Source organism: Scyliorhinus torazame, chromosome 17 (assembly GCF_047496885.1).
Source record: "Scyliorhinus torazame isolate Kashiwa2021f chromosome 17, sScyTor2.1, whole genome shotgun sequence".
Lineage (NCBI taxonomy): Eukaryota > Metazoa > Chordata > Chondrichthyes > Carcharhiniformes > Scyliorhinidae > Scyliorhinus > Scyliorhinus torazame.
The window spans coordinates 151,302,411-151,327,977 of NC_092723.1; the positions used below are offsets into that span (position 1 = coordinate 151,302,411).

The window sequence follows — 25,567 nt, forward strand, 5'->3', positions numbered from 1 at the left end:
CCACTATCCCATGCCTCCTTACTTTCTGCATAAACCTACCATGGGGAACTTTATCAAATGCCTTACTAAAATCCATGTACACTACATCCACTGCTTTACCTTCATCCACATGCTTGGTCACCTCCTCAAAGAATTATGATTACAGAGAGTCCGAGGGAAGATAAGGAGACAGAACAGCAACAGGAAAAAAAAGTTTCCAAATATTTTTCTGTTATGTCTGGCAATTCAAAGCAAGTGTGTGGTAGTGCTTCATAGGCCCAGCAGATAGACCCAGAGGTAAATAGATTAGCATAGTCAGCTCTCACAGATGTGGAAGTTCTAGAGGCTACTACATTAAGAACAAAGTACTGATGAGGAAATGGAGACATCCTCATGGACCTGCAGACGAGTAATGGATGATTGTTCATTAGATAGTGGCACCATCCAAATATCGTAGGGAAATATTGCAGGGAGCATGTGAGATACTAATGGCAGGATATGTGAAAATTGGCAAAACGCAGGCATAAGTCAACAGCCATTTTTCCTGGCCTGGACTGCATAAGGATGTAGTGCAACTCTGTAGAATCTGTCATACCAGTCAGGCAATAGGTAAACTACAATGTGTGATTAGGCAAGTACCGTTGATATATATCAGTGTTTTAAGAACCACTCAGCTGGATGTTGATACATTGTGTAGGACCATCACCTAAAACAAAGGGAGGGCATCAGTACATTCTTAGTCATGGATATGAACACCCGATTTCCAGAAGCTATACCTTTAATAACAATTATAGCTAAGGTAGTAGTGGAAAAGTTGACGCAGTTCTTCACGCTATGGCCTAACCGTTAGAAGTACAATCTGACCAGGATTCTAACTTTATGTCTAAAATATTCCAGGGCGTAATTTTGTAGTTTAGTTAACAAGCTTCTAAAGTTGACTGCCTATCACCCACAAACTCAGGGAGCTTTGGAGAGATATCATTAGACTCTCAGAACCATGATTAGGGCCTATCGCCATAAATATCCAAGAGATGGGAACAAGGGATTGGATTTTTTGTTATTTGCCACCAGAGATATTCCGAACAAATCTGCTGTGTTTAGCCCATTTGAATTGGTCTATGGCCATGAAATACAGGGTCCATAAAAATTGATGAAAAAGGTTCTAAAACAACAAGTCTAATTCTCAATGCTGGATTGTGTGTCCATGTTTATGGAAAGACTCACAGGAGCTCGTCAGGTATCCCAAGAACATTTAAAGATTTTGGGAGAAAGAATGAATATATGGGCAGACAAACATGCCAAGGTGGAGATGAGGTACTTTACTTTGCAGGGCAAACCTCTGAAAGCGACATTCAGTGGCCCCAATTAGGTAGTCAGGAGGGTGAGTTATCCAGTAAGATACTCCAGGCCATAGGGAAGAACGACTGTTTATGTCACATAAATATGTTGTAAAAATATCATAGGGAAGAAGATAGAACGGTACCAGTGTGTCAGGTGGTAGAAGTAGTAGAAGAGGGCAGAGACAGTAAGAGCGAGGGAGGAGAAGAGATCGACAGTTCACAGAGTGACCCTCCTGTGGGATGATGAGAGAATATGATAACACTAGGAAAATTAGATGCTGAGTTTGCATACGAAGAGCAACAAAAGCTCACTCGAAAGGCCCTCAATTCCTGATTGAAGGACTTGGCCTTTAGGGGGTGCATGTATGGCCTGCAGAGCCAGCCACCTGTCCTTGCTGCTGGCTTCCCTCCCCTCGAGAGCACCCCACCCCTTCAGCCATCATTCAGTTATGGCCTGGGATCCTGCAACGATACGAAGCCTTGGGTAGGTTTTAATACCAGCAGAAGTCACCACCTTCCTGGTGGTGCCATCATTCACTACAGCTGCTCATTGGCCAGTAGCTCTCAGCAGGCGAGTCTTCCTCCTCCAGGGAAGGCCTGTCGCAGTCCAATTATGTAGCCGTGGTACTTAATTCAGCAGGCAAGCCCTGGAGGTGGCGGTGTGGGCAACTAGCTGGTTCTCCAACCAGCAGGCGAGACCCCATCAGCTCCACAGAATACTGCCATTGGAGTGAAACTCAAATCCATTTGTATCGGACTCCAAGCAAGCTTGCTACCAATGAGTTGGGCTAACTGTAACATGAACAGTGTCCCAATTTTTAAAATAGCATCAAAATTAATGAGAACCAAAGCTGTTTTTAACCAAATATGCTGATAAAGAAGTCCTGCTGAAATTGAACCACATATATCACTGCAATCACTTTGACAATTCCAGGTCTAATTATAGGATTCAGCGGATAATATCCAGTCGAAGTTTTATAGTTACCAACTTTAAATGAAGTTGGAAAATGGAGAAATTGTATCTCCGATGTTTAGTTCAACCAGAAACAGGTCAATAAGTGTTTGGTTCAAGTACAATTAACACAACAGCAAAAGAAAATACATACAAGGAAGCATGTTAATGCCCATGTTGCCTGGGAAAAGGTTTGCCTGGACAATAGTGGGAGATGGTGGCATAGTGGTAGTGTCACTGATCTAGTAATCCAGGAACGCTGGCTCTGGGTACCTTTTATTGGTCATGGTTCAAATCCCACTATGGCAGCTGGAATATAAAGCTAGCCTTAATAATGATCATGAAAACATCACCGATTGTTACAAAAGCCTATTGGGTTCACTAATGCCCTTTAAAAAGGGAAGGAAATCGGCTTTCCTTACCTAGCCTGGCCTACAGGCGACTCCAGACCCACAGCAACATGATCAACTTTAACTGTCCTCCGAAAGGAGCGAGCAAGCCACTCAATTAAAAAAGGGTAAATAGAGATGGCAACAAATAAAGACTACCGGTGGCAGCTATGAAGGAGTAGGTCGCACATTTGGTGGCTCCTGCTTGCGTCGGACCTATTCCCCCGATTTTTTACCGGACTGGATTTGGAAAATTGATGGTAGAGGCAATTGTTGATTGGATTCCCACATCGGTGCATGGAGAGGCGGACCACAAGGGTTCGCAAACGAAGAAACAGACGAACAGAGAAGGCTTGGGCTGAAGCTGCAGCGGGGGAAAGCATGGCGGATGACCAGAGTCCTGGCTTGTCGACCCAGCGGTCAACTGAGCAGCTGATGCAATTTATCCAGGAGGGCTTCGCCAAGCAGAAGCAGGAATGCTTGGACCCGATTAAAGAATCAATTGCGCGGCTGGAACGAAGATTGGATGCCCAAGATCGGGCGATCCAGAAAGTAGAGAAGGTGCTGGCTGAGCAAGAGGAACATCAAACTGCGGTGGAGTTGGAGGTGGGGATGCTGAGAGACCAGCAGAAAAGGCTCCTGGAGAAGGTAGAGGACCTAGAGAATAGATCCCGCCGGCAGAACCTGAGGACCGTCGGTCTCCCGGAGGGGTCTGAAGGAGCAGACGCTGGGGCATACATAGCGGGCATGTTCGCGAAGTTGCTGGGGGGATGGGACGTTCTCCCGACCCTTGGAGGTGGACAGGGCTCACAGAGCACTCACGAGGAAGCCGCGAGTGGGGGACCCCCCAAGGCAATGGTGGTGAGATTCCACAGGTACTTGGACAAGGAGCGTATTTTACAGTGGGCCAGGCAGGCACGGAATTGTAAATGGGAGAACAGTATACTGCGGATCTATCAGGACCCGAGTGCAGAGGTGGCCAGAAGAGCGGGTTTCAATCAGATAAAGTCGACCCTTTTTAAGAAAAATGTGAAGTTTGGACTGCTGTATCCGGCCCGTCTCTGGGTAACATACAAGGAGCAACATTTTTGTTTCGAGTGAAGCGATGGACTTCGCGAAAAGGAAAGGACTGGTGGTGGACTGAGGACTTTGAACTTTGCTGCAACGTTCACGTTAAAAAAGTTTCTTGTTTTTCGGACGTTATTTGTAATGCTTTCTGTATTGATTTGGGGCCAGTTGCAGAGCTGAGTGAGTTAAAGTTTCCATTTGCACTGATGGGGGATGGAGGTGCGTTTGTTAGCTGCAGGATCTTCGGTTTGATCTTTTCTTTGTTTATCTTTTTTTTCTAGGGCAATTGTGTTGGGACTGTTTTTTTTTTCATTTGAGTATGTGTGTATGAGTGGGGGTGGGTGGGAGAATATAGTTTTTTTTAAGGGCAATTTTGTCGGGACTTTTTTTCGTTTGAGTGTGTGTAGGAGTGGGGGGGGGGGTGGGGAGGAAACAATAGGTGGGAGAATGTCTGGGGCCAAGGGCGGAGGTCACCAAGCTAGCTGGGCGGGCTAGCTCACAGAAGCGCAGTGGGAAGTGAGCAGATGTTATGCTTGCCGAAGGGGTCGGTTTACATTGTGCTGTTACTAGGGGGGGGGATATATTCTGCTGATGGGGGAGGGACTGGTGCTGAGGGACAGAAAGGAGGTCGGGGGCAGAGGCTGCCTGGGGGCGGGCCGGTGGAGGTGCGGGCACAGGCTGGAGACTGGCCCAAGAAAGGTGATGGCTGTTCGGCAAAGGGGGGGGGGGGCGATGAGCCCCCCAACTAGGCTGATCACCTGGAATGTAAGAGGACTAAATGGGTCGGTTAAGAGGGCATGCATGTTTGCGCATCTGAGGGGACTGAAGACAGACGTGGTAATGCTACAGGAGACGCACCTTAGAGTAGCTGATCAGATCAGATTAAGTATGAAGTCTTACAACACCAGGTTAAAGTCCAACAGGTTTGTTTCGCTTCCTCAGGTGAATGAAGAGGTCTGTTCCAGAAACATATATATAGACAAATTCAAAGATGCCAAACAATGCTTGGAATGCGAGCATTAGCAGGTGATTAAATCTTTACAGATCCAGAGATGGGGTAACCCCATGTTAAAGAGGTGTGAATTGTGTCAAGCCAGGACAGTTAGTAGGATTTCGCAGGCCAGATGGTGGGGGATGAATGTAATGCGACATGAATCCCAGGTCCCGGTTGAGGCTGCACTCATGTGTGCGGAACTTGGCTATAAGTTTCTGCTCGGCGATTCTGCGTTGTCACGCGTCCTGTTGGACTTTAACCTGGTGTTGTAAGACTTCGTACTGTGCTCACCCCAGTCCAACGCCGGCATCTCCACATCAGATCAGATCAGATTAAGGGAGGGATGGGTCGGACAGGTTTTTCACTCGGGGCTGGACTCGAAGACTAGAGGGGTCGCGATCCTGATTAATAAGCGAGTGGTGTTCGAGGCGGGAAGAACAGTTATGGATGTGGGAGGCCGGTACATTGTGGTCAGTGGGAAACTGGAGGGGGTGCAGGTGGTACTAGTAAATGGGTATGCGCCAAAGTGGAGTTTATAAAGAGGATGCTGGGGAAGATCGCAGAAGTTGGTCATGGGAGGGAACTTTAACACAGTTATTGACCCTGGTTTAGAGCAGTCAAGCTCAAAGATGGGCAGGGTGCCAGCAATGGCAAAGGAGCTAAAAGGGTTCATTGAGCAGATGGGTGTGGGGGGGGGGGGGTGGATCCATGGAGATTTGGGCAGCCGAGAGTGAAGGAGTTTTCCTTCTATTCATACGTGCAGAAAGTGTACTCCTGGATTGATTTCTTTATTTTGAACAGGGCTCTACTGACGAGGGTGGTGGACACAGGGTATTATTCAGCGATCACAATCTCAGATCATGCCCCGCAGTGGGTTGACCTACAGGTTAGCAAGGAGAGTAGCCAGCACCGGCACTGGAGGCTGGATGTAGGACTTTTAGCTAACGAAGAGGTGTGCGGGCGGCTGAGGAAATGTATTCAGAACTACCTGGAAGTCAACGACATGGGTAAAGATTCGGGAGCGGTGGTCTGGGAGGCATTGAAGGCAGTGGTTAGAGGGGACTTTTACAGTAGGCTGTATGGGTCGGAACCCCCAGAGGGGCCGGAGGAGATGAGGCACTTCTTAGGGGGGCTGAATTTTCCGAAGGTGGACAGGGGGTTGGTAGAAGGGCTGGGGGCCCCGATTGGGTTGGAAGAGATAGCGGAGGGTCTGAAGGCCATGCAGTCAGGTAAAGCCCCGGGGCCGGACGGGTACCCAGTGGAGTTCTACAAAACGTTCTCTGGGATATTGGGGCCGCTGATGATCAGGACATTCAATGAGGCAAGGGAGCGTGGGGTGCTTCCCCCGACAATGTCACAGGCCACAATCTCATTGATCCTGAAGAGGGACAAGGACCCGGAGCTGTGTGGGTCCTATAGGCCGATATCCCTATTGAATGTGGACGCCAAACTGCTAGCCAAAATCTTGTCCTCTAGGATTGAGGGGTGTCCTGGACGTTATTGGAGAGGACCAGACGGGGGTTGTTAAGAGAAGGCAGTTGGTGGCCAATGTTAAGAAGGCTGTTAAATGTGATCATGATGCCCCGGAAGGTAGGGAGGTGGAGGTAGTGGTCGCAATGGACGCAGAGAAGGCTTTTGATTGGGTAGAATGGGAATATCGGTGGGAGGTATGGAGACAGCTCGGATTTGGGCGGGGCTTTATTGACTGGGTCAGGTTGTTGTATCAGGCTCCTGTTGAGAGCATATGGACGAATAGGACAACATCGGACTATTTTAGGCTGCACGGGGGACGAGACAGAGATGCCCCTCGCCCCACTGTTGTTCGCGTTAGCCATAGAGCCACTGACAACTGTGCTGAGAGCCTCAAGGGGCTGGAAGGGGCTGGTTCGGGAGGGAGTGGAACACCCGAGTCTCGCTTTATGCAGACGACCTGCTCCTGTATGTATCGGACCCATTAGAGGGGATGGAAGAAATTATGAGGATTCTGGGGGAATTCGGCCGGTTTTCGGGTAAAAACTAAATATGGGGGAAAGTGAGATGTTTGTGGTCCAGGCAAGGGAGCAGGAGAGGCGACTGGGGGAACTGCTGTTTAGAGTGGTAGGGGGAAGCTTTTGGCACCTAGGCATCCAGGTGGCGCGGGAACAGCTGCAGAAGCTTAATCTAGCCCGACTAGTGGACCAAATGAAGGACGATTTTCGGAGATGGGACCCGCTTCCGTTGTCACTAGCTGGGAGGGTGCAGAGTGAAAATGACGGTCCTCCCGAGATTTTGGTTTGTGTTTCACTGTCTCCCCATATTTATTCCGCGGTCCTTTTTTAAATGGGTCAATAAGGTAATCACTGGCTTTGTATGGGCGGGCAAGACCCCACGAATAAAAAAGGGAATGCATGAGCGGAGCCGGGTGGAGGGCGGGCTGGCGCTGCCGAACTTCAGTAATTACTATTGGGCGGTGCACATAGCCATGATCAGGAAGTGGGTGGTGGTGGTCATGTGGCGGGGGGGGGGGGGGGGGGGACAGTATGAGAGCATGTGGAGGCACCAGTTTGGAGGCATTGATAGCAGCGCCTTTGCAGTTCCCACCGGCACGGTACTCCACCAGCCCCGTGGTGTTGGCAGCCCTGAGGGTCTGGGGGCAATGGAGGAGGCACGTGGGAGCATCGGTGTGGTCTCCAATCTGTAATAATCACCGGTTTGCCCCGGGAAGGATGGATGGAGGGATTTGGAGATGGCAGAGAGCAGGGATTGAGAGAATGGGGGATATGTTTATAGAGGGGAGCTTTCCTAGCCTGACGGAGCTGGAGGAGAAATTTGGATTGGCGAGGGGAAACAGATTTAGCTACCTTCAGGTGTGGGACTTCCTACGCAGGCAGGTTTCAAACTTCCCGCTCCTACCACCAAGGGGGGATACAGGACAGGGTGGTTTCGAGAGCGTGGGTGGGAGAAGGGAGGGTCTCTGACATTTACAAGGAACTCATGGGGTCAGAGGAGACGCAGACTGAGGAGCTGAAACGCAAGTGGGAAGAGGAGTTGAGAGGAAAGATAGAGGATGGTCTCTGGGCGGACGCGTTGAGTAGAGTCAACACATCCACAATATGTGCCAGGCTCAGCCTGATACAATTCAAGGTCGTGCATCAAGCTCAAGGTTGTTCACCGGGCTCACATGACAGTGGCCTGGATGAGCAGGTTCTTTGGGATGGAAGACAGGTGCGCAAGGTGTGCGGGCGGACCAGCGAACCATGTTCACATGTTCTGGACATGCTCGAAGCTTAGGGTATTCTGGCAGGGGTTAACGGATGTCATGTCCAAAGTATTGAAGACAAGGGTGGCGCCAAGTCCAGAGGTGGGGGTTTTCGGGGTGTCGGAAGATCCGGGAATCCAGGAGAAGAGGCAGGCATTCTGGCGTTTGCCCCTCTGATAGCCCGGAGACGGATATTATTAGCTTGGAGGGACTCAAAGCCCCCGAAGTCGGAGACCTGGCTAACACATGGCTAGCTTTCTCTGTCTGGAGAAAATCAAGTTCGCCTTGAGATGATCACTGTTAGGGTTCGCCCGGAGGTGGCAACCACTGATCGACTTCTTTGCGGAAAATAAACCGTCAGCAGAAGGGGGGAGGTGTTTATTTTGTTGTTGTAAAACCATAAACACCTCAATAAAATGTTTATTAAAAAAAGTGGCAACAAATGCTTGCCTTGCCAACAACACCCACATCCCACAAGTATTTGCATGCATTCTTGCACTTCCTAAAGCACTGGATTGATATTGACCTCTGACCTAAAAACACTTGCATCAAAATTCAAATCATTTACCAAAAGAAACATCAACCAAGTGTTAAAAATATTTTAACACTTAAGTTGCTCAATAAGTTCAGTAAAGCGGGTTTTCCCAGTAAAGCCATGGCTCAAGGACAGTATGACATACAAAGTACCGAATAAACTTTTGTTCCACTACATGCTCAGCAGGAAACAGATGGGTGCAAAGTAACGGCTTAAAGTTCTAGCACCTTTAACAAAATACATGCCAGAGGATGGTGATAGTAATTTCATTTCTTATATAATTTCAGTATGTTCAGAAAACTCTAAGTCAACATCCAGATCAACACTTAATTCACAGGCCTAATGGTTCTAAAAAGGTTGTTTCAGTAAGATCAGAATAATCTCAAAGAAACATGTTTCAATCAACAGGTTTCCTCTACATTGACTGGAAGTAACAAAAATATTTGGGCTCAGGACATTTCCTGACTCACTGGACCTATTACACCAACATTCGTTCTGGGGTGGTGGGTGTGGAGTGGAGTTGGGCCCATCAACCCCGGGAGCAGGGCATCAGAAGGCAGGAAAGTGCCAATGTAGGCTGATTAGAATGCCTGGCTCAGTTCCCTGGGACTTCATCCAGCGGAGTAAGAATATTTTAGGCTCGCTAGCCCTCACCCCTCACACCCCTTCAACCTCCCATCCACCCGACCCCCTCTTCTACCCTCCACATCAATTCATGCCAACTCATGCTCTTCAGCCATGCCCACGGCCCCTCATACTGTCCATGCCAATTCATGCCTCTTCCACTATGTACCTAACCAATGAGCCACATAACAACAATGGCAAGTGTGAACTAAGAAAAACACCAACCAATCACAAATCTTATTTTGAAAATGTCTCCTACAATACTATAAAAAATGTCAATCTGACAAACTATTAAAGTATCAATAGCAGAAACTTCACACCACTTAACCTTGTCCAAATAAGCATTGGGACATTGACAAAACAGAAAGAACTTACCATAACAACCTAAAAATATAAATCAAGCAATGTCAACAATTAACTTCAGTTGTCAAACAGAACCCTTGCTGAACTAATGATTTTATTGGTCTGGATTCACAGCCAAGGGCTGTGTGTGTGTGTGTGTGTGTGTGTGTGTGTGGGGGGGGGGGGGGGGGGGTTGAACTTACATTTCCAAATCCAAAATAAGGTTCAACTCTGAGAGGCCACAATTCATAGAGAAGCTGATCCAATTCCATGAAAACTGCAGAGGGCAAGGAGATGTTTACCCCACATTGCAGCCAGCCAGGGAAGGAATGCAGGGTGTGGGCTCACTCGAGGCCCTCAAGACACACATTCAGAAGGCAGTAGAAGCATATAGCTGTGGCGATCAGTACACGTCAAGCCCAAATTGCTGCAAGAAGTTCAATAAACTCATACAAGAGTTACGGCCAGTGAATGCATCTTCAAATAAAATTTCCCACTAACTGCATCATTAGTATCACATACTGCTCAAATTTACCACAGCCATATTACTCAACTACCAATAATCTCTTTCAATCAGGACCCATACTTGACATCCATATACTCCACTGCACCTTCATACGCTTGGCACTGCAATAAGAGTCACGCCCACATCTCACAGCTTGCACACACTACAACTTATTCAACCAAGACAGCCATATTACCCAAACAGATTGCAGGATACTCACTGCCACATTTCCCTCTCACAGGTCAAGGAGCCACACAACCAGAGACTGGAGGAGCTAAGTGAAGGAGTACCTACATATCCTAATCCCCAATGAAGGAAAACAGTGCTGGCCACCAATAGGAAGGTTATTGCTAAGGCCTTGGATAATGTGAGAGCAGAGCTGAAACTAGGGAGTGCTTGAACACTGTGGGCTGATATGGCCACCTACTGAGAGCCCATCCTCTTCCAACAGCTGGTTATGCTCTACATGGCCTCTTGTTCATTTTTCAAGTCATGTAGTATCCCAAGGGGGATGGTAACTTCATGTATGTGAAGAACTGGTTGTGCAAAAGACCTGAAGTCACCGAAGACCCATAACTTTCCTGTACCTGCCACACCACTCCCTGATGATTTTTACAACTATTGAAATTCTTGTAGATTTGGTGCAACATTCAGAAGAAATCAACTAGCAACTAACCTGGAAGCAGTTGTTGATCCATTTAAATAGTATTGGTATGAAGTTCTTAAAGCTAAATGTGATCAGTTATACAGGTGAAGGGGGAATTAGCTGAAATTTCTGAGTGCCCCCACCCAAAAAAAAACACACTGGCAATAAACTAGGATTGCAAATTGATGGACATCAAGATCTGCCAATTCTTCATTCTTCTGGGCATTGTTCACTGAGCGTGCAATAATGCCTTCACCAATATGGCATCCCATGTGATTCACCTCAAGCAAGTGTGTGCCCTGCCTCCTCAGAAGCCATTCTGGAGTGCCAAGAGTACTCTTAGCTCCTCGACAAAGGTAGCAACTATCTTCATTTTTCGACCATAGTTAACTGTGCTCAAGTGCTATTCTGTTCTGGGTTTTTTTTGCTTTGGAATTCCAGCGACTAAGAAGACATGAGGCCAAGCAGCAGAACGCCCACATTTCTCGAACTATTCTAAAAATACTCCCATTTTCACAGTGCAGAAGTGTGGTGATCCACTGTAATAGGAGATGTAAGGTAGGACCTGCACTACAGGTTCGCCGGTAGCTCCTGCCAGCTGGCTCCGCCCAGGGAGAACTGTATAAATATGCATGACCTCCAGAGCCCTGCCATTTCGCCAGCTGCAGCAGGAGGCCTCACATCTGACTGTAATAAAGCCGCATTTGTACCCAACTTTAGTCTTTGTGCAATTGATCGTGCATCAATTTATTACAGTCAGATTTTCCACAGAATGGATATCCGAATTAAGCTGGATCCTCACTCGCCCGACGCCAGGAAAGACTTTACTCACTGGCTAGCATGTACTCACTGGCTAGCATGTTTCGAGGCTTACATCAACGCGGCGGATCCCGTGCCAACGGAGGCTCAGAAGATCAACGTCCTGTACTCCAGATTAAGCTCCAGCATGTTCCCACTGATCCAAGAAGCCACTACTTACACAAAAGCAATGGAACTCCTCAAAGAACACTACGCACAGAAGGCGAACACGCTCTTCGCCAGGCATGTACTTGCCACCCGCTCGCAACTACCTGGTGAATCCATCGAAGACTTCTGGCGGGCCCTAATTCCATTCGTCCGGGACTGTGACTGTCAGGCCGTCACGGCCGCCGAATACGCAAATCTCCTCATGCGCGATACCTTTGTGACGGGGATTGCGGCGGACCGCATCCGAGAACGATTGCTGGAAGGGGCCACGCTCGAACTGGCGGAGACGAAAACCTTGGCGCTCTCCATGACGGTCGCATCCCGTAACGTACAATCGTACATCTCCCGCCACGCTGCCCATCCTTCTACCCCTTCCTACCCCTCCTGGACCCCGCCGCCGACCTCCTCAGCCAGGGCCTTGCCTTTGCAATACGCCTGTGCCGCACGCCGATCCGCGCACCCCGGGGGTCCCCGCTGCTACTTCTGCGGTCAGCAGAAGCATCTCCGCCAACACTGCCCGGCCCGCACTGCAGTTTGTAAAGCCTGCAGTAAAAAGGGCCACTTCGCGGCTGTGTGCCAGGTCCGCGCAGTCGCTGCGATCGTGCCCCCTATCGCCCCCTCCACCATGCCAGACGCACAATGGGAGCCACCATCTTGCCCCAACTCCGCAACAACCTTCTTCACCTCTTAAATATGTGTTTGCAGAAATATGAAAACATGTTTATTTATCATATAGGCCTCTAAACAGAACATTCACATGGCATGTTAACTTATTACTTCTCAGCCGTTTCAGGTGTCTTTTTTTAAACTGTGCTTCAAAGCTCCATATATATAGCAATTACAATAATTACTGTTGCTTCACAGCTCCAGGGTCCCAGATTTGATTCCCCCTTGGGTCGCTGTCTGTGCGGAGTCTGCACGTTCTCCCTGTGTCTGCATGGGTTTCCTCCCAGTGCTCCGGTTACCTCCCACAAGTCCCGAAAGACGCGTTGTTAGGTGAATTGGACATTCTGAATTTTCCCTCAATGTACCCAAACAGGCGACTAGTGTGTGTCAGAGTGTGGCGACTAGGGGCTGTTCACAGTAACTTCATTGCAGTGTTAATGTAAACCTACTTGTGACAATAATAAAAGATTATTTATTTAATAATTGAAGTCTGTTAGTTTGACATTGCTTCAGTAATTATTGCTTCCATTCCTCTAAACACTTTCCATTTTAGAAATAGCAAAGCATTCAAGCAAAGATGACATCAGTACCTTGATTCCACTAAGAATTACATACAATGTTGTAAGGCATTTTGTGTTTAACTTGTCTCCAGCAGTGCATCTGATTAGAACATGCCAAGACCAGAATATGCGGAATGTTGCAGTATAGTAGTTATGACACCAGATTGGCAATCTAGCTTTCAGAGTTCAAATCCCACTAAATAAAGTTGTGAAATTGACCCCGTGGAGTTACACCAGGCAAAAAAAAAAACATCAAATCCAGCATTTTGTTGTAAAAGCTCAACTGGTCCACTAATTTCCTTCAGGGAAGGGAATCTTCTGCCCCAACCAACATGATCTATCTGGACTTTGGGCACTCCCCAAAGTGGCTAACATGCCCTTCAATTATGCAAGGAATCACGCAGACAACTAGGCTAATTAATTCAATCTTTGGAGGAGAGATGCCAGCAGCATGCATTATCTAGCCCTTCATGTAGACCTACACCGTAAGAACTGATGAACATAGGTGTCCCACATAGCAATCAAGCTAAGAACACTCATCAAGAACATCACAAGTATCTGACTGACGAGGTCCACTTTCCAACTTTATGAAAAGTATGTCGGTTTTGGATGGGAAGGTGATATCTAGGGGAATAATTGAATAACATTTATATTTTAACATCTTCCATGCACATATGCCATTCACAGCCAATGAATTATTTTTGAAGTGCAGTCACTTGTGTATGCAATGCTGCAGAGTTACTGTGCACAAGAACCATTGGCGCTAGCTGGATGAATAACTGTTCACATCAGGGTTTTCAAACTCAGGATCGCGACCTGCGGGTGGGTCGCGGAGCAATCGGTCATGGCATCCCCGATCGCGGGAGAAACGCCCAACGGCCACGACCAGCTTTTCAGAATGCAGGCTGCGACCAGCTTTAACCATGAACGCTTGAGTCCCCTGGCCAGAGGCAGAAACAGAGAGCATTCACGCACCCTGTATGTCGGTGCTTTGCTGTGAAATCATGGAGGAGCGATTTGTCCATTTTGTAGCTGCCAGCAAGCAAGCACGGATGTGTGAAGAACTGAAGATGGATGAGTTTGTAATAAGGAAGAGAGGACCAGAGACCTAAACAGACAGGGTCTCACAACTGGATCTGCTGGAGAGTCCACAGCAGGGCAAACCAGTGCTGGTGTGAGCTGTATCCAGAGCTCTGATGAACAACTCATTAAGAAACTGAAATTGGGAATAAAGCAGTATCAATTTGATTTCTTGAAGTATGGCATTGTTAATTATGCCAATACAAATCAGAATGCAAAGCCCGTGTGTGTTATATGCAGGGAAGTACTGGCAAATTAAAGTTTAAAACCCCAAAAACTTCAAAGGTATTTAAAGACTAAGCATGGCAAGTTCAAAGACAAACCTCTTGATATTTTCAAAGGATGAGGCGAGAAGTTAAATCGTCAGCTGAACTCCAGAGCAGAAATATAACATTGAATGAGAAAGCAATTGAGATCGTGAGTACCAAGCAGGCTCACCCATTACACTAAAAGTAAGCGAAAATGATGTGTCGCAAAGATCAGCCGCCGTGGGTCCTGAAGGTTGACCGGTTTGTAAAAGTGGGTCCCGAGGAAAAAAAAGTTTGAAAAACACTGGTTTGCATACACTGTTTTCAGTCATGGGATAAATGCTCACCAAGAGTTGGGTGGGGTTACTGGGTTATGGGGATAGGGTGGAGGTGTGGACCTTGGGTAGGGTGCTCTTTCCAAGAGCCGGTGCAGACTCGATGGGCCGAATGGCCTTCTGCACTGTAAATTCTATGAAATTCTAAGACTTTGAAGAAACTCCTGGACTCTTCTTTGCAAGTGTCATTGAACATCTATTTCAACAAGTCGCTGGTTCCTTAGTTCAATGTCTCATTCAAACCACTGCACATTGCAACACTCCTTCAAGTACTGCATTAACATCCATGCAAATTACATCCCCAAGTCCTGGAGGGGTCTGGAGTGCACAGATGCACTGATTTGTTGCTCAAAAGATTTACAGCGGGATTCTCCGTTGCACCGCAGCTCACCCACGCCCGTGGGTTCCAATTGGCAGGTGGCAGGAACAGAGAATCCCGCTGCAGACGAGGGCGAGCCGTCTTGGAAAACGCAGCTGGCGGAACAGAGAATCCAAGTCTTAATGTTCAATCTAAAGTCCTTCAGTGTATAAAATCTGCGATCCACCCACTGGCCTACATGAACCTCCAGATCCACAGCAATGGACTGCTCGGAAAAACAAAGCACTGCAGATGTCCCTACACAATATGGGTTGCAGCAATTCAAGGAGGCAGCTCACCACCATTCTCAAAGTGACAATTAGGTAATAAATACTGCCCTTGCTGATAATGCGCACAGCCCAAGAACAAATGAAAATTAATGACCAATATTGGTTATGAACTGGAATCAAGGAAATTGAATCGAACAGAATGAAATTCATAATAATGGAATGAACGGCTATGCTTATTCAAAGCTGCTTCAACAGACTGACAGCAAGATCTTTTGCTCTGTTGAACCTCTGCTTTAAAGTTGTGATACAAAATGTACTGATTTATTAATGAAATTACTTTAGTAACTTTACCGGTTGGTTATTTGTCAAATAGGCCTTGAAATTATCCCATGCAAGCACAATACTACCAACAGTAGAGGCAGCACAGTAACATAGTAGCTAGCACTGTTGCTTCACAGTGCCAGGTATCTGGGTTCGATTGCCAGCTTGGGTCACTGACTGCACATTCTCCCAGTGTCTTTGTGGGTTTCCTCCGGGTGGTCCGGTTTCCTCCCATAAGTCCAGAAAGTCGCACTGTTAGGTGAAATGGTCATTCTGAATTCGCCCTCAGTGTACCCGAACAGGCGCCGGAGTATGCCAAATAGGGGATTTTCACAGTAACTTCATTGCAGTGTTAATGTATGCCTACTTGTGACACTAATAAAGATTATTAAAATCACTGTCTAAAGTATTTTGTTCAGCAGAGACATTAAGCCATGATACAATGCAAGAAGGTGATCTGATTAAACGTTCGCCTGTCACCTCGAATGCCCAAGAATCACACCCAATAGACTGATGGTATTAAAATCTCAGTCTGGTGGCTAGAAAGTGGCTATGCAAGTGATCTCTCAATAGTCTGTCAGTCAGTTTCTAGTTGAGTATGGGCAGAATAAAAGCATCCCTAATTCATCACTGATTATTAAACCGGACTCAGAGAAGCATCATAAGGCTGACTGGTGAGAAATGGAGAATAAAATGTCACACTTGTGTAATCACCTGAGTTTGGACTGAGGCATGTTGGTGGTGCAAGGCAGAGGTTATAATTCTGTATCCAGCTGTACTGTACCCGACTTTAGAATGCTCAAATGTTAACATACCTGAACACCAATATCTTAACAGGCATAAAAAAGCTCAATTTGTTTTATATTAAGCAGGTTAAACCGTACAACCAATTAACTTCATACCAAGCATAAATAGCCAAAGGCTGCACAACATAATTGCCAAGATCATAAAATTTCAAAATAAGTGACCAATCTTTTTTTTATTTATATAAATTTAAAGTAACCAATTCTTTTTTTCCCCAATTAAGGGGCAATTTAGTGTGGCCAATCCACCTATTCTGCACAGCTTTGGGTTGTGGGGGTGAGACACCCGCAGACCTGGGGAGAATGTGCAAACTCCACACAGACAGTGACCAGGGGCTGGGATCGAACCAGATCGTCGGCGCAGTAATGCAGCAGTGTTAAGCGCTGCGCCACCTTACAGATTTTCTTTTGAGGTAGTTTAGAAAACATTAAAACTTAACGAGCAACTTTGGAAGCATAGACTGAAACAAGGAAGTTGCTAAGTGAACACAAATTTGAGAACACAGTATTGTTGGAAATCAGCTATTTCAAAAAATGAAACAAAACAACTTTGACATCATGGGGGGGGGGGGTGGAGGAAAGAGATGGTTTGGGAGGATTACAATCTATAACTACAAAATAATAACTTGGGTATTAATCCTTTCACTGCGCTGCTGGAGAAGGGAACAGGGTGTATTTGAAGGGCTGCAATTTTTCAGTTCATCAACCTTTGCTCCCTTTTTATATTTTTAAGTATTCTTTGTTCTTAATTATCACAGCTCTCTTGTAAGGAAGAAACTTTTGTTCTATTTTATCCAGACATTAAGAAATTACTGCTGTTTCTACTTCTAAAAGCAAAAGATATATTCAACTCGAAATGGTTCACCAAAATTTCCACTTTAGAAGCTATCTACTGATGGTAATATTTGGTCAGAAGAGTCAACGCATTCAATGCCAGGAGCCCAGATTTTCCAATCAACATTATGTTAACAACAATTTGAAATCTAGGATAGGATATTTAACATGAAACTAAAGGTCAACAGACATGTGAAATTTTGATCCATCAGGGGCTGGTTATTTGTTAATCACATGTTATTTTTGTTGCTCCTTACCAATAAAATGTCTTGCAAAGATGGTACCATTTGAGTGCCTGTCACTGTTTTTTTTTTGCACTTAAGAGTTATAACACCAGCCTTCCTTCCCTAAGGCACCTCCCTCACTGCCAATATCTCAACGTTTATAGGGCTCTTCAAACAAAAACATTTAAAAAGGCACTGGTTCCCTAGCAACAACATCGAAAAGAAGGGAGAGAGAAAGGACAGAAAGTCAGTTATTATAGTCTCAAAAGTCCGCAGTTACACAATTATAATAACAACCTTACAGGATTTTGAACAGAAAAGCATACCTTATCTCACTGTTTCTATGCTAAAATATACAGGAATGGCACCATGTTTTCTTCAGTCATTGTAGCAATGCCGGAGAAGATTTATTCTAATTATATGAAGTATAACTGAGGCCGTCAGCAAGAGTTAACATAAATGTTGGGTGTTGACAGCCAGGAGCTAATAACAAAAATATTTGAACCAGTGAACAGATTCTTCGGAAATCTGACATTTGAATGATTTATTTGACTGTTTCGCAAAAATAGTAACTTGGCTGAATTCACTATGTCGAAATGAAAAACTTGCCACAAAGTTAGAGTCTTAATTTCAAGCCATTGGTATTAGGGGTAATTGGCATCATGGACTTTGTCATTATGGATATTTCTGTACATGTTACAGGTGTATTTGCTGGTTATTGGAGGGGACAAAAATCTTTTGGGGACACCAGAAGCATTAACGCAGGGAGCAGGAAGAGAAACTATTGCAGATATTCGCTGGTTAGAACTAGGTAAATAAGAATGGAATCAGGCAAGATCAGTCCCACACAGGACAATGGAGGAGAGGCATTGGAGCCAGATGGCATGGTCAACCATGGTCAAGTAATACAAGGAATAGTTTACCAAGATCATGGGACATTTGGTAATGAGGAACCAAATCAATTGTCTGCCATAGACGAGAGGCAACACAGTGGCGCAGTAGTTAGCACTGCTGCCTCACGGCACCGAGGTCCCAGGTTCTATCCTGGTTCTGGGTCACTGTCTGGAGTTTGCACATTCAGGGAGTTTGCACATTCTCCCCGTGTTAGCATGGGTTTCGCCCCCACAACCCAAAAGATGTGCAGGTTGTCTACCATAAACATTCAAACAGAGAGAGAAAGAGAACGAGAGCTTTACAAGGGATAGCAACCATTGCCAGTTGCTCTGAACATGGTGATGAGAACTCCCCTTCTTGGACAGCTGACCCAGTGACCATGAAGGAATGTGTCCAAGTTGGGATATGTTCCCATGTACTTGCTGACATTCCCTTCTAGATAGTGGAGGCTGCGTGATTGAAGAAGTTCCGTCAAAGGCGTCTTGACACGTCACAGCACTGCATCCGGTGGATAGTGCACACTGCAATAACAATACCTCAGTGGCTAATAGAATGAATATTTAAAGTGGTGGAGGTTTGACAATCAAACAGGCTCCTTCGGATTTATTGGGTCAAATGGTCTGTTGTCACGTTGTAAATTCTATGTCTTGGAGTGTTGTTGCAGTTATACCAATCCAGGGGAGACGGTGGTGTACTGGTAATGTCAGTAATCCAGGGGACATTGGTTCAAATCCCATCATGACAACTGGTGGAATTCAATTTCAATTAATATTTGGAATTGAAAGCTATGAACCATCATCGATTGTTGTAAAGACCTATCTGGTTCACCAATGCCCTTTAGGGGAGGAAATCTATTATCCCTAACCAAGCTGGCCTCCATGTGACTCCAGACCCACAGCAATGTGATGAGCAGCAAATGCTGCCCTTGCCAATGATGGCCACATCCCAAGAATGAAGGGGAAAAGAAGGTAGAGAATACTCCCTTTGCACTCCTGATTTATGCCTCGTCGGTGGTATAGGCTGGGATAGGCAGACGGTAAGTCACTCAGGACATAACACCTGGACTTAGACTTGTAGTAGCCACAGCAATTTTGTGGATGATCCCGAGGGTTTCTATTCAATTGTAACATGTTGATGTTGGGGATTCAATAATGGTAATGGCAATATGTCTTGTAGGAAACGGGCTCAAATATTACTTGCCACTTACCAGCCCAAGGCTGTATATTGCCTAGGTCTTGCTGTAGCAAGGAATTGTAAACTGAACTGAACACTGTACAAACAGCCCTACCTGACACTAAGATGGAGGGAAGATCTCTAATGAAACAGCTGGAGATAGCTGAACCTAGGATTGTCCTGATGAACTCCTGCAATGGCGATAAAAGAAAATTACTGCAGATGCTGAAATCGGAAACATAAACAGAAAATACTGGACAATCTCAGCAGGTCTGACAGCATCGGAGGAGAGAGAAGCAAGCTAACTTTGAGCTTTGACAAAGAGTCATCAAGATTCAAAACGCTAGCTCCCTTCTCTCACAACTTGAAGCTGAGAAGGATCCTCCACTTGGCACTTGTGGATGAAAGTCATTGCAAACCAGCAGACTAAGACCATAAGACATAGGAGCAGAATTAGGCCACACAGCCCATCGGGTCTGCTCCACCATTCAATCGTGGCTGATATTTTTCTCATCCCCATTCTCCTGCCTTCTCCCCATAATTGCCACTTTTTGCACTTGGATGCTGAGCTCTGCCCTCACCGAGGATGGGAATGTTCTTGACACTCCCCCCCACCCCTTGCTTAACTGACCATCACCACTGGCTAGATTTATTAATTACTGTGTGATCACTTGGCTCTGGCTTTTGCACATTGAGTCCAGCATGCAGTACTGCACAAGAATCATTTAGATCCGAAACATTAACTCTGGTTTCTCTCCACAGATGCTACCAGACCTGCTGAATATATCCAGCATTTTATGTTTTTATTTCAGCATGCATGTCGTCCCGAGTTGTAGCTTCACCATGCTGCCACCTCTCTTGGAAATGTAGACATTCCCAACCCCCATACCATCGGGATATGGTTAAGTATATGCATACTACTTTGCATTTATGTTTTGTCACACCAGCATAGAAAAGGGAGGCGAGATGACTCCAGCTGGGGAACTGAGCACTTGCACCTCCCGTTACCAAAATCTCTCTGCTCCACACCAGCAGAGTGGGTTGGATTTGTGCCCTTTTCAACGGGTCGTGACTAGGTTTAAAGGAAACACAACGTTTGCACGCCCTCTCCCCCCACTCAGGTATCGAGCTGCCCTTCCGCCCTCTCTCCCACTAACTACCCAGCTGCCCGGAGGGAGTACTTTGTTTGCAAGCTGCGGAAGTCAAACAAAATACTCTGCACAAGTAACGCTGCTGTCTTTTGGCTTCCAGGCAATTTACGGGCGGGGGGTGAGAGACTTCCACTGGAGAGTCAGCTCCAGGATTGAAGGCTGAGATGTTAAATAACCATTAGGGAAGTCAGTGATCAGAGTAACCACGACACCAAGAAGGGGGCTGTATAAAGACTTGTAGAGATCCGCGGCGGGGTTATTTGCGAGCGGGGGGCATTTTGGGGAAGACGATCTCCATTCCGATGGTACAGGAATGGCGAATTTGTTCACTACCCGAGTGGAAATAAAAGACAATCTCTGGAACTGCGGGCTGAACCGCCGAGACACTTCTTTTTTAAAAACTTGAACATAAATGGGTCTGGGTCGGGGGTGGAGGGGGAAAGGTGTTTCTCTAACATTTTAATAGATTTTCAGATCTCACTCCGGCTTCTCCATTTGGCGCGAAGACCGAAGGTTTTTTTTTAAACTATAAAAAAGCTTCTATCAGTTCAGCAGGCGAAAAATTAAACCTCTCCATTCGACCTCGACATTGACGGGAGTAAAGGGAGCGATCCCCGAGAGAATGAAATCGAAACGCGACGACAGGGAAGCAGAAAGTTCAAAGTTTCACATCAGCCAAACGCCAACCTTCCCCCACCTCCCGCCCAAGATAAATGATAAAGCAGAGAGAGAACAATAATGTACAGTCAAATTCCAGCTGCTCTAATGGACACTGAAACGGGTGACACACGTTCATTGAACATTTTCACACAATTCCTACCTGAAGCACTTTGACTGAGTGAACGTGGACAAGTTACTGCTCCAGCCACTCGCCGGATGCTTCTGCGCAGACGCTGAGGCGAGACCGCCCGGTTGCTGTTCCTGTGTGGACCTGACGTTGAAGGAAATAGTAGATTTTTTTTTTTTTAATTTCCCTAAAATCCGTCCACATACAGGGGAGCGACCGCAGGGGGTAAACTCCGGGTTGTGTTGATCCCCGTGATTGTCTATGTCCCTGCTGGAGGTGTCAACTGCACCAGGTTGTTTCCAATACTGTCTTGCTCAGACTTGGCGTATCCAGAACAAAGACATTTTACCATTAAAATGAGAAACGGTTCAGTTAAAAGGCAATTTTTCTTTTTTTTTAAGTTGCTCAGATACACTGGCCGACAAAGGAACAAATGTATAAATCAACTGAGGGTTTTTTTAAAATGGAAAGAGGAGTGGAACTAAGGATGGAAAGGTTAAAATGAAATAATCGTTGTGCTTAACAAAATGCAACAGGTTTCCAGGTGATGAATGGGCTGTTTTTGTATTAAATGTCTTCCTGCAAACCGCCCGCTTACTTCCTGTAGCATTGCCATCGCACATAACTCTTAATAGTTAACAATTAGCCTTTATTCCGAGGTGTTTCACAGGATCATTCCCCCCTGGAGACAGGAGATGAATAGATTGGCCAAAGAGGTAGGTTTTTAAGGAAGCATCTTAAAGGAGGAGAGGGTTATATTACACTTTGTGGTAATATGTCGTTACTCTTTGTCTCCTAATCCAGAATGGTCTGATGGTGTGATGATCAAGAAATCACCAATCTTTAACTTGAAGCAAAAATGATTTATTGAATAACGATTAAATTAAATAGAGTTTGCACACTCTACAGAGCTGTAACTATTTATAAAGTGAGACTGAGTCTGTTAAACTATAATCTATGATTAAGTATTAACTAATGAAGTCCACGTGTTAATTCTCTCTAATCTAAACTAGCCCTTGAATTGTGATCTCTCTCTCTCCTCTGCCCACACTACCCAAGATTCCCTGAGCTTTGATATTTATACTGGGAACTGGTGGTGCTCCCTCTGTGTACCCGAACAGATGCCGGAATGTGGTGACTAGGGGCTTTTCACAGTAACTTCCTTGCAGTGTTAATGTAAGCCTACTTGTGACAATAAAGACTTATATTATAAAGAGAGTTGGAGACGTCCAGGAGAGGCACCCTGCAGGTTGGTGCCCAGGAAGATTCAGGTATGGCTGCTGATGGTGGCATGATTAAAATCAAGGATATGCAGGGAGGCCAGAATTTCGGGAGCTCCTTGGGGTTGTACTTGGATAAACATAGTAGTCTTTGATCCACTGTGAGCGATGTCACTGGAGTTCTGTTTAATATTCAAAATGTATGATAGATGTGGTAGCTTGGCCCCTTTTAAGTGGGTGAGCTCCATTGACCATGTGACTGGCTGGAGGCCAATCACAGCTGGAGTACACGAACACCAGCCAATGGGGAGTTTGTGCAGGCCCTGGGAGCAGGATCCCAGGCAGCGTGGACCAGTGAGCTGAAGAGTGAAGACCTGTGTGTTGTGTGCTCTGCCTATTATCTATCTGCCTTTGCCGTTCATCAATAAATCCATTTCGCTCACAATTAAAGGCTCCAGCGTAAGCCTCGAGCTACCAGAATAACACACCCTTTCTCCCCATTATGTCACATTTCATGCATGGTAGTGTTTGATTGGTTGAAATGTTCTTATTTAATTACAATGCAGCATAAACAACACTACAGAAAATCACTATATAAATATAAAAAGATTAAGCTATGAAATCTCCCTCTTCGTATCATGACTAAACTAACAGAAATGTTTGTGCTGAATAAGTGATCTATATTATTGTTAAATATTAGAAATAAGGTATAGATTCAATTTAGTGTGTTTGTGTAGGAACTTTAGGTAGATTCATGTTAGGCAAAGGTGTTCGCATGTATGGAGTTTTTTGCTTTCAGTTCAGTCTGTGTTTCTGTAGTGCTGTGAGAGAGTTTATGATAGATAAAGTAAATAAGAGCATGGAGAAAGAATGAGATGTTGCTTAGCAACCAGGGGCCACTTTTAGCAGAAGAGACTTTTTTGTGTTTTAGTTTAACTGAACCAGAGCAGATTGAACTAGGGAGCTAAAGGCAGAACAGCTCTCTCTCACCTCTGCCAGAAGCAGAAGGGGCTTCTCAGCTAGAGAGGGACCACCTCTCACAGCTTTCCCAGAAGAAAAAACACACAATGCAATAAGGGGCAAGGAAGCAAGTGCTAGAAATATAAGTAGCAGCCAGTTAAGGAAACTCAAGAATGAAGAGACATTTCCAGGATGTATGGAGTTCATAGAATCATAGAAGTTTACAGCATGGAAACAGGCACTTCGGCCCAACCAGTCCATGCCGCCCAGTTTTTACCATTAAGCTAGTCCCAGTTGCCCGCACTTGGCCCATAACCCTCTATACCCATCTTACCCATGTAACTATCTAAATGCTTTTTGAAAGACACAATTGTACCCACCTCTACTACTACCTCTGGCAGCCCATTCCAGACACTCACTACCCTCTGAGTGAAGAAATTGCCCCTCTGGGCCCTTCTGAATCTCTCCCCTCTCACCTTAAACCTATGCCCTCTAGTTTTAGACTCCCCTACCTTTGGGAAAAGATGTTGACTATCTACCTTATCTATGCCCCTCATTATTTTATAGACCTCTATAAGATCACCCCTAAGCCTCCTACGCTCCAGGGAAAAAAGTCCCAGTCTATCCAGCCTCTCCTTATAACTCAAACCATCAAGTCCCGGCAACATCCTAGTAAATCTTTTCTGCACTCTTTCTAGTTTAATAATATCCTTTCTATAATAGGGTGACCAGAACTGCACACAGTATTCCAAGTGTGGCCGTACCAATGCCTTGTACAACTTCAACAAGACGTCCCAACTCCTGTATTCAATGTTCTGACCAATGAAACCAAGCATGCCGAATGCCTTCTTCACCACCCTGTCCACCTGCGACTCCACCTTCAAGGAGCTATGAACCTGTACTCCTAGATCTCTTTGTTCTATAACTCTCCCCAACGCCATACCATTAACTGAGTAGGTCCTGGCCTGATTCGATCTGCCAAAATGCATCACCTCACATTTATCTAAATTAAACTCCATCTGCCATTCGTCGGCCCACTGGCCTAATTGATCAAGATCCCGTTGCAATCCTAGATAACCTTCTTCACTATCCACTGTGCCACCAATCTTGGTGTCATCTGCAAACTTACTAACCATGCCTCCTAAATTCTCATCCAAATCATTAATATAAATCACAAATAACAGTGGACCCAGCACCGATCCCTGAGGCACACCACTGGTCACAGGCCTCCAGTTTGAAAAACAACCCTCTACAACCACCCTCTGCCTTCTGTCGTCCAGCCAATTTTGAATCCAATTGACAACCTCACCCTGGATCCCGTGAGCTTTAACCTTCTGCAACAACCTACCATGCGGTACCTTGTCAAAGGCTTTGCTAAAGTCCATGTAGACAACATCTACTGCACTGCCCTCATCTACCTTCTTGGTCACTCCCTCAAAAAACTCAATCAAATTTGTGAGACATGATTTTCCACGCACAAAGCCATGCTGACTGCCCCGAATCAATCCTTGCCTCTCTAAATGCTTGTAGATCCTGTCTCTCAGAATACCTTCTAGCAACTTACCTACTACAGACGTTAGGCTCACCGGTCTGTAGTTCCCAGGCTTTTCCCTGCTGCCCTTCTTAAACAAGGGCACAACATCCGCCACTCTCCAATCTTCAGGCACCTCACCTGTGGCTGCCGATGATTCAAATATCTCGGTTAGGAGACCCGCAATTTCCTCCCTAGCCTCCCACAACATCCTGGGATACATTTCATCAGGTCCCGGGGATTTATCTACCTTGATGCGCTTTAAGACTTCCAGCACCTCCTCCTCTGTAATATGCACACTTCTCAAGACATCACTATTTATTTCCCTTAGTTTCCTAACATCCATGCCTTTCTCCACCGTGAATACCGATGAGAAATATTCATTCAGGATCTCACCCAACTCTTGTGGCTCTGCACATAGATGTCCTTGTTGATCCTTAAGAGGCCCGACTCTGTCCCGAGTTACTCTTTTCCCCTTTATGTATCTGTAGAATCTCTTTGGATTCTCCCTTGCATTATTTGCCAAAGCAATTTCATGTCCCCTTTTTGCCCTCCTGATTTCCCTCTTAACTCTATTTCGACAATCTCTATACTCTTCAAGGGATCTACTTGAT

The 25,567-nt window shown here is 45.8% G+C and overlaps 1 protein-coding gene across 3 annotated transcripts in view; it reads right to left on the reverse strand.

Moving 5' to 3' along the window:
• Window positions 1-21,449, reverse strand: part of carhsp1 (calcium regulated heat stable protein 1) — a 115,302-nt gene extending 93,853 nt beyond the window's left edge. The window contains exons 1-2 of one of the 3 annotated variants that reach the window (XM_072481283.1): window positions 21,276-21,384; window positions 19,420-19,495 (exon numbers count right to left, since the gene is read on the reverse strand). The gene's annotated coding sequence lies outside the window, so the exon portion shown is untranslated. Of the gene's footprint in view, window positions 1-19,338; window positions 19,361-19,419; window positions 19,496-21,275 lie in introns of those variants that run through there. The other 2 variants (XM_072481282.1, XM_072481285.1) reach the window with 2 other exon arrangements.
• Window positions 21,450-25,567: the final 4,118 nt, after the last annotated feature.